The sequence below is a fragment of the Carcharodon carcharias genome, chromosome 4 (genome assembly GCF_017639515.1).
Source record: "Carcharodon carcharias isolate sCarCar2 chromosome 4, sCarCar2.pri, whole genome shotgun sequence".
NCBI classification, from domain to species: domain Eukaryota; kingdom Metazoa; phylum Chordata; class Chondrichthyes; order Lamniformes; family Lamnidae; genus Carcharodon; species Carcharodon carcharias.
This window is the reverse complement of record NC_054470.1, coordinates 105,214,770-105,227,316: the sequence shown is the minus strand read 5'-3', so window position 1 is coordinate 105,227,316 and position 12,547 is coordinate 105,214,770. Positions and strand designations below refer to the sequence as shown.

Below are 12,547 nucleotides of genomic sequence, written 5' to 3'. Positions count from 1 at the left end.
GCCCTCACGCCTTCTCCTCCCTCCCAGAAACATGATAGGGTCCCCCTTGTCCTCACTTATCACCCCACCAGCCTCCGCATTCAAAGGATCATCCTCCGCCATTTCCGCCAACTCCAGCATGATGCCACCACCAAACACATCTTCCCTTCACCCCCCCTATCGGCATTCCGTAGGGATCCCTCCCTCCGGGACACCCTGGTCCACTCCTCCATCACCCCCTACTCCTCAACCCCCTCCTATGGCACCACCCCATGCCCACACAAAAGATGCAACACCTGCCCCTTCACTTCCTCTCTCCTCACCGTCCAAGGACCCAAACACTCCTTTCAAATGAAGCAGCATTTCACTTGCATTTCCCCCAACTTAGTCTACTGCATTCGTTGCTCCCAATGTGGTCTCCTCTACATTGGAGAGACCAAACGTAAACTGGACGACCGCTTTGCAAAACACCTGTGGTCTGTCTGCAAGAATGACCCAAACCTCCCTGTCGCTTGCCATTTTAACACTCCACCCTGCTCTCTTGCCCACATGTCTGTCCTTGGCTTGTTGCATTGTTCCAGTGAAGCCCAACGCAAACTGGAGGAACAATACCTCATCTTCCGACTAGGCACTTTACAGCCATCCGGACCGAATATTGAATTCAACAACTTTAGGTCATGAGCTCCCTCCCCCATCCCCACCCCCTTTCTGTTTCCCCCTTCCTTTTCTTTTTTTTTCAATAAATTATATAGATTTTCCTTTTCCCACCTATTTCTATTATAAAAAAAAACATCTTTTATGCTCTCCCCACCCCCACTAGAGCTATACCTTGAGTGCCCTACCATCCATTCTTAATTAGCACATTCGTTTAGATAATATCACCAACTTTAACTTTAACACCTATGTGTTCTTTTGTACTATTGTTGTTGACATCTTTTGATGATCTGCTTCTATCACTGCTTGTTTGTCCCTACAACCACACCCCCACTCCACCTCTCTCTCTCTCTCTCTCTCCGCCCCCCACACACACACCTTAAACCAGCTTATATTTCAACTCTTTCTTGGACTCGAACTCAAGTTCTGTCGAAGGGTCATGAGGACTCGAAACGTCAACTCTTTTCTTCTCCGCCGATGCTGCCAGACCTGCTGAGTTTTTCCAGGTAATTCTGTTTTTGTTTTTGTTTTGGATTTCCAGCATCCGCAGTTTTTTTTTTATCTAACTCAAGACTACTGACTACAGAGGTACCCCATGCTACACTGCTATTGGATATCACGATCATGTGATCTTCCATTACAACATTCGTCTTAAAGGTATATTACTCATCAGATTGCTACACAACCCCTGGATGTCAAATAAGCAGTCTGATAATTTAGAGACTGTGGGGAGGTTGAGCATGGTGGCAGTCAGTTAGAGCTGGGTCTTATCAGTGTACATGTGGAAACTGATGCTGTATTTTTGAGCGGTGTTGCCAAGGGGCAGGGTGTAGGTGAGAAATAGGAGGGATCTTTGGTGGAAGCCAGAGACAATGTTGCAGGAGGATAAAGAGAAGCCATTGCAAGTGATAACCTGTCAAAAGCTGCAGACAAGTCAAGAACAACAAGGAGGGATAGCTTACCTTTACCATAATCAAATGGGTTGTCAAATGTGACTTTGATAAGAACCATTTCAGCACTGTGGCAAGTGTGAGGGGAGTGGGGGTGTTGGGGGGGGGGGGTGGGGGGTGGGGGGAGGGGGTTGGGTGAGTGGGGGGGAGTCTGGTTGGAATGATTCTAACATGGAGTTTCAGAATGGATGGGCAGAGATCTGGGAGGCGACAACAGTTCAAGAATTTTGAAGAGGAAAGGGAGGTTGGAGCTGAGGTGGTAGTTTTCAAAGACCTTGGGGTCATTTTTTTGAGGAGAGGGGTGATGATAGCAGATTTAAAGGGGCGGTGCACAGCATTGGAAGAGAGAGAATGTTGACAATATCGGCTGACAGGAAAACCAGCAGGGGATGGTGGATGGTCAGCAGTTTAGTGCAAAAAAGGCGGACAGAGCAGGATGTATTGTGGAGAAGATGAGCTCAGAGAGGGCAAGCGGGGACATTGTAGCGAAACTAGAGAAAATTGAGAATGCAGGACTAGGGCAGGGAGGATCTTTCGAAGAGGTTTGGTCCAGTGGACTAGGGAAAGGAAGGAAGCAGCACAGGGAGCGAATCAGATGGCCTAATTTTTATGACAAAATGCTCCTTGCAGTCATTGGAAATGATGGTGGAAGGAGATGGGCTAAGGGCTTTCAGATGGCAAAGCTGGGGTTTTCTTCACATTCCAGGATGATCCCTCTATAGAGAGCAGTGATAGTTGTTGAGAACAGGACTTTATGTGGTTCAACCAGATCTGGCATTGTATGGTTGAACCAGTTGACAGTCACATCTGTTCAAGTCTGCATCCTTTGGACTTAAGGGAGTGGAGATGTGGCTCATATCGGGGGAATGGCCAGCGTGAGAGAGAGAAATTCATGGTTTCACATGGTGGGTACGTTTGAGCAGATTGGGAGCTGCAGAAATGTCATGAATGTCATGATGGTGAAAGGTTAGAGCTGGATTTGAAAGTGCAGTGGTAAGTGAATTGGGAGAGAGTTTTTTTGCCCAGTAATAGTCATAGAAAGAGATGAGATTGGGAGGGTAGGGGAAGGGCGGAGTGACATGGGGTAGGGAATGTGTGTGAAGAGTGATACAAAGAAGTGATCGGAAATGTCCTTACCTATGATTTATACAATGGGAGCAGCTGGACCATGTGACCAAGGTCATGGGGTGGCTGTAAACACGGATTGGGGAGTTTACGTAAGGGAGAGGCTGAGGGAGGATAAGATGGCTGTGAACCCAGGGGAGAGGGAGCACAAAGAATTGAGATGGAGGGTGGAAATCACTGAGGTTAGTGTTTATGTTCTATAGGAGGTTCCTCCCACATTATTTCATCTCAACATATTACCACATCCCCATCGCTTTCTCCTTCATGTGTTTATCTGGCTTCCCTTTAAATGCATCCATGCCATTCATCTCAACCACTGCCCCATGGTCGTGAGTTCCACACACTAACCACTCTCTTGATAAAGACGTTTCTCATGCATTCTTCATTAATTAATCACACTTTGATCTTCTTTGAGCTGAATTACTGTTTACTCAGTACTTGTTATACACTAGTCAAGACTGGTTGCTAAGTTATGCCTGGGGCTTGTTAGTTTTGATTGTGATCTCTACTTTGCCAGTCACCATTTTGTGGGCTGTTTCTGCTCCAGTGACAAAAGCTACTCGCGTTTATGTGCTGTTGGTAACAATACAATGCACTTCACAAGGGCACATTCAGCAAAAAATGTCTTGCAATGATAAAAAATTGCCATTGGTCAAAAATCAGATTAACCAACAGTGGTTAAACCCTTTTTAAAACAAATAAAACATAAGAAAAATAGCTTATCAAATGAGAATATTATTTCTGGTGTCGAAAACACCCTCCAGACCTTCCAGCTGTAGAATGTCTAAAGCTTACCGATGGATATTGAGTGAATGGTCTCTCTGCATGCTGTAAATTCTATTAGATTTTTACGCAATATCCGGGTTACAAGCCTCCTTGTAATCTGGTAAATAGTGAAGGTTTTCAGAACTCTAGTGCCCTCTGGTGAATAGCTCATCCAGTGATGAGTGGAGCAGACTCACATTTCTCATCTTCTTCTGCCAAATTATCTGTTGGCACACACTGTCAAGGCTCCATATAAAGGGTGGTCACGCGGGAGGGCTACCAGAAATCTGAGGAACCGTACCTGGGGAAATTTGAGGGAGTGTCTTCAGGGGAAGTGTGGACAAAATTAAAGTTTAAAAAAAACGCGGGTGAATTTGCCAGCGGATGAACATGGTGAGGCAGCATTCTTGTAAATCTTCTCAGTACTCTCTCCAGAACAATTATGTCCTTCCTGTAACATGGTGACCAGAACTGTGTACACAATTCCAGCTGTGGCCTAACCAGCGTTTTATACGGTTCTATCATTACATCCCTGCTTTTGTATTCAATGCCTTGCCCAATAAAGGAAAGCATTGTGTGTGCTTTCTTTACCACCTTATCCAGCTGTCTTGCCACCTTCAGGGACCTGTGGACATACACTCCAGGGTCTCTCACTTCCTCAACCCCTCTCAGTACCCTCCCATTTATGGCGTATTCCCTTGCTTTGTTTGCCCTCCCCAAATGTATTACCTCACATTTTTCCGGATTGAGTGCCACTTGCCACTTTTCTGCCCACTCTACCAAACCATTGATGTCATTCTGAGACAACAGCTGTCCTGTTCACTATCAAGTACACGGCCAATATTTGTGTCATCTGCAAATTTCCTAATCACACCTCCCACATTTATGTCCAGATCATTAGTATGTACAACAAATAGCAAGGGCCCCAACACTGAGCCCTGTGGGACACCACTGGAAACCATTTTCCATCCGCAAAATCATCCATCGACCATTACCCTTTGTTTCCTGTTGCTGAGTCAATTTTGGATCCAACTTGTCACCTTCCCCTGTAACCCATAAGATCTCAATTTGCTGATCAACTTGCCATTTGGGACCTTGTCAAATACCTTGCTAAAATCCATGAAGACAACATCCTCTGCCATACCCATATCAATCCTCCTTGTTACTTCCTCAAAAAATTCAATTAATTTTGTAAGACACGATCTTCCCCTAACTAAACCATGCTGACTGTCCCTGATCAACCTGTGCCTTTCTAAGTGACAGTTTATCCTGTCTCTCAGAATTGATTCCAATAATTTGTCCATCACTGAAGTCAGACTGACCGGCCTATAATTTTCTGGCCTATCCTTTGCACCCTTTAAAAATAATTTAATAATAAACATTTGCAGACCTCCAAGTCCCTGGTATCTTGCCTGTATCTAGTGAGGATTGGAAAACGATCCCCAGAGCATCTGCTATTTCCTCTCTGGCTTCCTTTAACAGCCTGGGATACAATCCATCTGGCCCTGGTGACTTAGCCACCTCCAAGGATGTCAGTCGCTCCAGTACTTCCTCTCTCACTATGTTTATTGTGTCTCATATTTCACACTCCTCCTTAACTAGAATGCTTGCATCATCCATCTCCTTAGTGAAGTTGGAGACAAGGTACTCATTGAGGGAGACAAAGTACTCATTGATCCATTGTAAAGACAGACACAAAATATTTGTTCAAGGTCTCTGCCATCTCTTTTTTCCCTATGATAATTTCTCCTGTCTCTGCCTCTCAGATCATTTTCCTCTTTTACTCTCCATCCACATTCTCCTTCCCTCCCCCAAACTCACTTCCTCTGTGTTTGTCCCTGGGAAATAAATAACCCCCAAGTCACTTATAACTCTACTTTCAATTCCCAACTGCATAGCCTTTCACACTCCATCCACCTTGATGTTTCTGCAGATACTGGCCTACTCAATCATATCCTCGCCTCTACTTTTGATGCCCTTTCCCCTATTGCGCTTTCTTACCCTGCTCCTTTCCCTGGTATTGGGCTCAACTCCAGTCCCTTAAGTCCAAGAGTTGTAGACTTGAATGTTATGTGGATAACTGATTTAGCCAACCATCATCAGATCTGGTTGGAATACGCAAAGTATTATCGGGTCCTGCTCTTGCTTGGCAAAACTGCTCTCTACTTTCTAGGATGATCATGGAATAGAGATAAGGGCTGGCGTCTATTCTTCACTATAAATGATCACCTTAAACTCCTCAACTGTCTCCTCCTCCACTCTAACCTCCAACAAGTGCAGTAGGCTCACGAACGTCTTTGTCATTAGCATTGGGATCATGCGTTCAGCTGTCTCTGTGGCCTTCCTCCTTTACCATAAGACATAGGAGCAGGAGTAGAGATCATGGCTAATCTGATAATCATCAACTCCACTTTTCTGCCTTTGCATAACCCTTGATTCCCTTACTGATTAAAAATCTGTCTATCTCAGCCTTAAATATCATTAATGACCCAGCCCCAACAGCCCTCTGTGGTAAAGAATTCCACAGATTAACTACCCCTGAGAGAAGAAATTCCTTCTCATCTCTGTTTTAAATGGGTGATTCCTTACTCTGAGATTATGCCCTTTGGTCCTAGACTCTCCCTCAAGGGGAAATAACATCTCAGCATCTACCCTGTCAAGCTCCCTAAGAATCTTATGTTTCAATAAGGTCGTCTTTCATTCTTCTAAACTCCAATGAATATAGGCCTCGATCTCACCTCATAAGAAAATCCCTCCATACCTGGGATCAACCTCATGAACCTTCTCTGGACTGCCTCCAATGTCAGCATACTTTTCCTTAGGTAAGGGGACCAAAATTGTACAAAGTGTTCTAGGTGTGGTCTAACTAGTACCTTGTATAGTTTTAGCAAGACTCCCCTATTTATTATACTCCATTCCCTTTGAAATAAAAGCCAACAGTCCATTTGTCTTCCCTATTACCTATTGAACTTGTATCTTGTCTTTTTGGGATTTATGCACAGGGGCTCCCAAATCCCTCTGCGCTGCAGCTTTCTGCAGTCTTTCTCCATTTAAATAATATTCAGCTCCTCTATACTTCCTGCCAAAGTGCATAACCTCACACTTTCCCATATTATATTCCACCTGCCACTTCTTTGCCCACTCACTTAACCTGTCTATATCCCTTTGTAGACTCCTTGTGTCATCCTTACCACTTGCCTTCCCACCTATGTTTGTAACATCTGCAAATTTGGCTATAGTACATTCACTTCCCTCATCTAAGTCATTTATATATTTTGTAAATAATTGAGGCCCCAGCACTGATCCCTGCGACACTCCATTAGTTACAGGTTGCCATCCTGAAAATGGCCCCCTTATTCCAACTCTCTGTCTTCTATTAGTTAGCTAATATACTATCCCCAACACCATGGGCTCTTATCTTATTAAGTAGCCTTCTATACGGTACCTTAACAAACGCTTTTTGGAAATCCAAATATATTACATCTGCTGGTTCCCCTTTATCTATCCTGCTTGTTACCTCCTCAAAGAATTCTAATAAATTTGTCAGGCATGATTTCCCTTTCATGAAGTCATGCTGACTCTGCTTGATTAGATTGTGTATTTCTAAGTGCTCTGCTTTTACACCTTTTGTGGACTCTAACATTTTCCCAATGACAGATGTTAAGCTAACTGGCCTGTTTTTTTTTTTGCTTCCCCCCTTTTTGAAAAAGGGTGTTACATTGGCAGTTTTCCAATCCTCTGGGAGTTTTCCAGAATGTAAGGATTCTCGGAAGATTATTACCAGTGCATCCACTATCTGTGTAGCCACTTCCTTTTAATATCCTAGGACGCAATCCATCAGGTCCAGGGGACTTATTAGCCTTTAGCCAATAGCTGATAGCCCAGTGGGTCCTTCAGCTCTAGCTTTGAACTTTCATCTTTCTCCAGTTGCCTCCACTCTCCTCTCATGTCCTTTTCAAGCTCATTATCCATGAGACCCACCTCCTGCTCCCTCTGCTCTATTCCCAACAGATTGCTGACCAACCAACTTCCATTTCTTCTTAATGCCTTGCCCTCAAATTTGCTGTGATCAACCCTCTCCTTAAAAAAAAATCCTCAAACCGCCTGTCTTTAATGACTAACAACCCATCTCTAAGCTCCCTTTCCTCCCAAACCCTTGAATGGGTTATATCAAAGTGCTACAGAAAAGTGGATGATAAAACCCGACCACCCAGCATTGGAAATGGCAACGGGGATCTGATTGAAACTTACAGAATACTGAAAGGCCTGGACAGAGTGGACGTGGGGAAGATGTTTCCATTAGTAGGAGAGACTAGGACCCGAGGGCACAGCCTCAGAGTAAAGGAAAGACCTTTTAGAACAGAGATGAGGAGAAGCTTCTTTAGCCAGATAGTGGTGAATCTATGGAATTCTTTGCCACAGAAGGCTGTGGAGGCCAGGCCATTGAGTATATTTAAGACTGAGATAGATAGGTTCTTGATTGGTAAGGTTACGGGGAGAAAGCAGGACAATGGGGTTGAGAAACTTATCAGCCATGATTGAATGGCGGAGCAGACTCAATGGGCCGTATGGCCTAATTTCTGCTCTTGTGTCTTATGGTGAGTTACTCAGCTGTCAAAATTGCCTAATAACTTGTGGCAATTCACTGCTTACATGGTATTGCTCCTCCACCAAGTTTCTGGATGAATTATGCAATAACAGCAGCAAGCAGCATTAACTTGGCAGCAAAATATGGGCCAAAAAGTAAACAAGATTTAGGTATTGCAACTTAATGGTGGTTAACCTCACCACCGTCATTGCCGAAAAAGGATAAACACCACTTGCCATTATTGCTGTGGAGGAGGAGTCATTGAAAGTGTTGTTCACAGTCAACCTCTGAATAAAATGATACATCAGCTCCAAGTGGTATTCAGACTATCCCAACAATCTGGCTATGCTGGCCTGGAGAAGGCTTCAAGCCTGGCTGGTGCTGTCCATAATCTCTAGTTGGCTACAGACTCAATTAGCATTTTAACGATAATGGCAAGTTATTTGGCTAACTGTGCCCAGCATACTTACATTGTGTGACATAATTCCATTATAAAGCTGATGTAAATCAACCCAATTGATGTTCAGACATTTCCAGTACCAGAATCCATTGGACATTCTTAAACTCCTGTTGTCAAAATATGGTGTGTAGATTGCTGAAAGGGAAACTTGTACCTTAATGTAGCTCAACAGCCTCAGTCAGGATAATTCAGGTGTGAAATGTTGAATTACTCTATATATAATATGTATATATATTTATATTTAAATTACTGCGCTGATCTGAATCTGAATTTAACACAACTTTCATTTATATAACACCTTTAATGTAATAAAACATTCTAAAGTGCTTTGTAGGTGCATTTTAAAGCAAAATATGACACCAAGGCACTTAAGGAAATGTAGGTCGGGTGACCAGAAGTTTCGTCAAAGAGGTAGGTCTGAAGGAGTGTCTTAAAGGAAGAAAGCAAGGAAGAGAGGAGGAGAGGTTTATAGAGGGAATCCCAGAGGTTTGGTCCTAAGCAACTGAAGGCACAGCCACCAATGGTGGGATTAAAATTGGGGATGCACAAGAGGCCAGAATTAGATAAGAGGCAGAGATCTCAGAGGGGTGTAATGCCAGAGGAGGTTACAGAGATAGGAAGGGTTGTAAATGAAAGGTGAGTGGTGGGGGAGGTGAAGGGGTTGTGGGTGGTAACGAGTGAGGAAAAAAATAACAAAAGTCTGTAATGGGGTGTAGGGTGAGAGAGACTAAATGACAAAAGGTTTCATGGTGCACGACCAAAGGGAGTGGTAATGGAGCAAGTAAAGAAACCGAAAATGTGTCTAGAGGAGTTGTGAATGACACGACCCTGAATAGCTGCCGTCCAAAAGGTAAGAATAGGAAATTAGTTGGGAAAAAAAGCAGACCAGCAAACAAAAAGGAAATGGTGACAGATATCACAATCTAAAATTGTTGAACATAATGTTGAGTCCAAATGGCTGTAAAAGACTTAATGTGAAACAGACTTTTATTTAGATGTTTGAAATCTCTAGGGATGAGAGCAGGAAGGAGAAAATTAATACTTGTAAACATCTGGAACAACAGTCGGCATCCTGAACTACATATCTGTTTTACAGACCTACTACCATATGCTTTACAGAGATGTCTATCAATGTTAAATTTCTAACCATTTAGCATCAAGTTAGTTAATTGTAGGGGGAAATTCTCCCACCTCTGCGCTTGAGCTGCTGGACCAAGGAACTTTAGGATTAAACTTAAGAGACTTCCTACAGCTAGAGACACATGAGGCACCCAAAGCACATGCTTACATCTGTTTTCCATAGCTCATTTTTCCCAGAACAGTTTGCTAGCCTGAAGCAAGAGGCTATAGCTTGAGGCGCACCACTCTGTATCAAGCATGGCTGACCAGGACACTCTCCCACTCTTACCACCTGCCTTAGGTATGTTGAAAGGATTTACAGGTTGCCAATCAATCTGTTTGGCAACGTTATGGATGTACCTTCCATGACCATCAAGTCCTGGAGTGGGACTGGAGTTTCTGCCTTAAAGGCAGGGATGTGACCCACAGCATCAAAACCTCTAGGGGAGCTTTCCCTTGCATACATTAGGAATGACCTTGGCATCTGGAATTAGTCTAATTACATATTCAATGTGGGCTCGTGGCTTGGGTTAGGCCTCCTGTTGAGAGCTCATACATAGTGGGGAAAGGAGCAGGATATCTGATGCACCTCATACAGGAAACACCACACTTCTCTGGACCAGAAAATCCCGCCAGCTGGAGGGACTATAAATTTCCACCCAATGAGCCAGGGGCTGGAGGAGTTGGGTGGAGGATATCAGGCACATCTGTACTCTTCTCTATGATGGTGAAAAAAGGGCAAAATTTCAGGCCACATGAAGATGTGCCCTTTGTGATATGGGCCTCCTGATGATCCTCTACCAATAACGTCCTACTGACAAGGCAAACTATGGTGAGTCACCGCTGGAGAGCACCAGTGTGTGCCATCTTGCAGTAACTTTTGGGATCCTGATCCTCAGGTTTTTAAGGTCATACTATAGAGCCATGCAAGCACTGATTGAGGCAGCGTCTTCCAGGCAACAACCCAACATATGTACATTTTTTGTTTCATTAGGTGATGTCTGTGGGCCTGTCCAAACTGCCAAAGTCAGAAAAAAAACAGAACTGTTTCTATGAGAGCATGACCTGCAAGATCTCACAACCTCTATGGAGGTCAGTACTAGATGTATTCTTGTAGTCATTCATGATCACTTATCGTGATCACATATTGTTTTATTTTTCCATGAGATGTTGGCATTACTGGCAAGGCCAACACTTGTTGCCAGTCCCTAATTGACCTTGAGAAGGTAGTGGTGAGCTGATATCTTGAACCACTGCAGTCTATGTGGTGCAGGTGCATTCACAGTGCTGTTAGGAAAGGAGTTGCAGGATTTTGATCCTGCGACAGTGAAGGAATGAAGGAAGTTCAGAATGGTGAGTGTCTTGGAAGAGAATTTGCAGGTGGTGGTGTCCCCATGCATTTGTTGTCCTTGTCCTTCTAGCTGGTAGAGGTCGTGGGTTGGGAAGGTGCTGTCAAAGGAGGCTTGCTGAGTTGCTGCAGGGTATCTTGCGGATTTTAGACACAACTGCCATTGTGTGTCAGTGAGGGAGGGACTTAATACTTCAGTTGCTGGATGAGTTGCCGATCAAGAGGGTTGCTTTGTCCTGGGTGGTGTTGACCTTTTTGAGTGTTGCTGGAACCACACTCATCCAAGCAAGTGGAGAGCATTCCAACACACTCCTGATTTGCGCCTTGTAGATGGTGGACAGGCTTTGTGGAGCATGGAGGTGAGTTACTTGCCTCAGAATTCCCAGCCTCTGTCCTGCTCTTGTAGCCACATTACTTATATGGCTGGTCCAGTTAAATTTCTAGTCAACAATAACTGCCAGGATGTTGATAATGGGCAGGGTTCAACAATGGTAATGCCATATGTCAAGGGGAGATGGTTAGATTCTCTCTTGTTGGAGATGGTCATTGCCTGGCACTTGTGTGGCACATATATTACTTGCCATTTATCAGTCTAAGCCTTAATGTTGACCAGGTCTTGCTGCATTTGGGCATGGACCACTTTAGTATCAGAGGAGTCATGAATATCACTGAACGTTGTGCAATCATCAGTGAACATCCCCAGTTCTGATCTTATGAGGGAAGGAAGGTCATTGGTGAAGCAGCTGAAGATGGTTGGACCTAAGACACTATTTTGAGGAGCTCCTGCAATGATGTCGTGGGACTGATCTGATTGGCCTCCAAGAACGACAGCCATCTTCCTTTATGCTAGCTATGATTTCAACCAATGGAGAATTTTCCCATTGATTTCAATTTTGCTAGGGCTCCTTGATGCCACACTTGGTCAAATTCTGCCTTGCTGTCGAGGGCAGTCACTCTCACCTCATCTCTGGAGTTCAGCTCTTTTGTCCATCTTTGGACCAAGGCTGTAATGAGGTCAGGAGCCAAGCGGCACTAGCAGAACTCAAAATGAGCATCAGTGAACAGGTTATTGTTGAGTTAGTGTTGCTTTCATAGCACTGTCAATGACACATTTGCTGATGGAGGCTGATGGAATGTTAATTGGTCGGATTGTATTTGTCTCACTGTGTATGGACAGAACATACCTGGGCATTTTTCCGCATTGTCAGGTAGATGCCAGTATTGTAGCTGTACTGGAACAGCTAGGAGCACGGCTAGTTCTGGAGCACAAGTCTTCAGTGCTATTGCCAGAATGTTGTCAGGGCCCATAGACTTTGCAGTATCCAGAGCCTTCAGCCATTTCTTGATATTATGTGGAGTGAATCGTATCTGTGATGCTGGAGGCCTCTGGAGGAGGCTGAGATGGATCATCCACTTGGCACTTCTGGCTGAAGGTGGTTGCAAATGTAGAGATTTGATCTGATCTGTTGGTTCTGAGAATGCTTAGCTCTGTCCATCGCATGTTGTTTTCATTGTTTGGCACGCATGTACTCCTGTGTTGTAACTTCACCAGGTTGACA

General features: G+C 44.2%; 1 long non-coding RNA gene across 5 annotated transcripts in view; it reads left to right on the top strand.

Annotated features, from left to right (window-relative positions):
- Positions 1-12,547, top strand: part of LOC121277077 — an 82,575-nt gene that overhangs the window by 54,418 nt on the left and 15,610 nt on the right. For 2 of the 5 annotated variants that reach the window (XR_005942802.1, XR_005942803.1), the window contains exon 2: positions 10,635-10,732. This is a non-coding gene — a long non-coding RNA (uncharacterized LOC121277077). The other 3 variants (XR_005942804.1, XR_005942800.1, XR_005942801.1) reach the window with 3 other exon arrangements.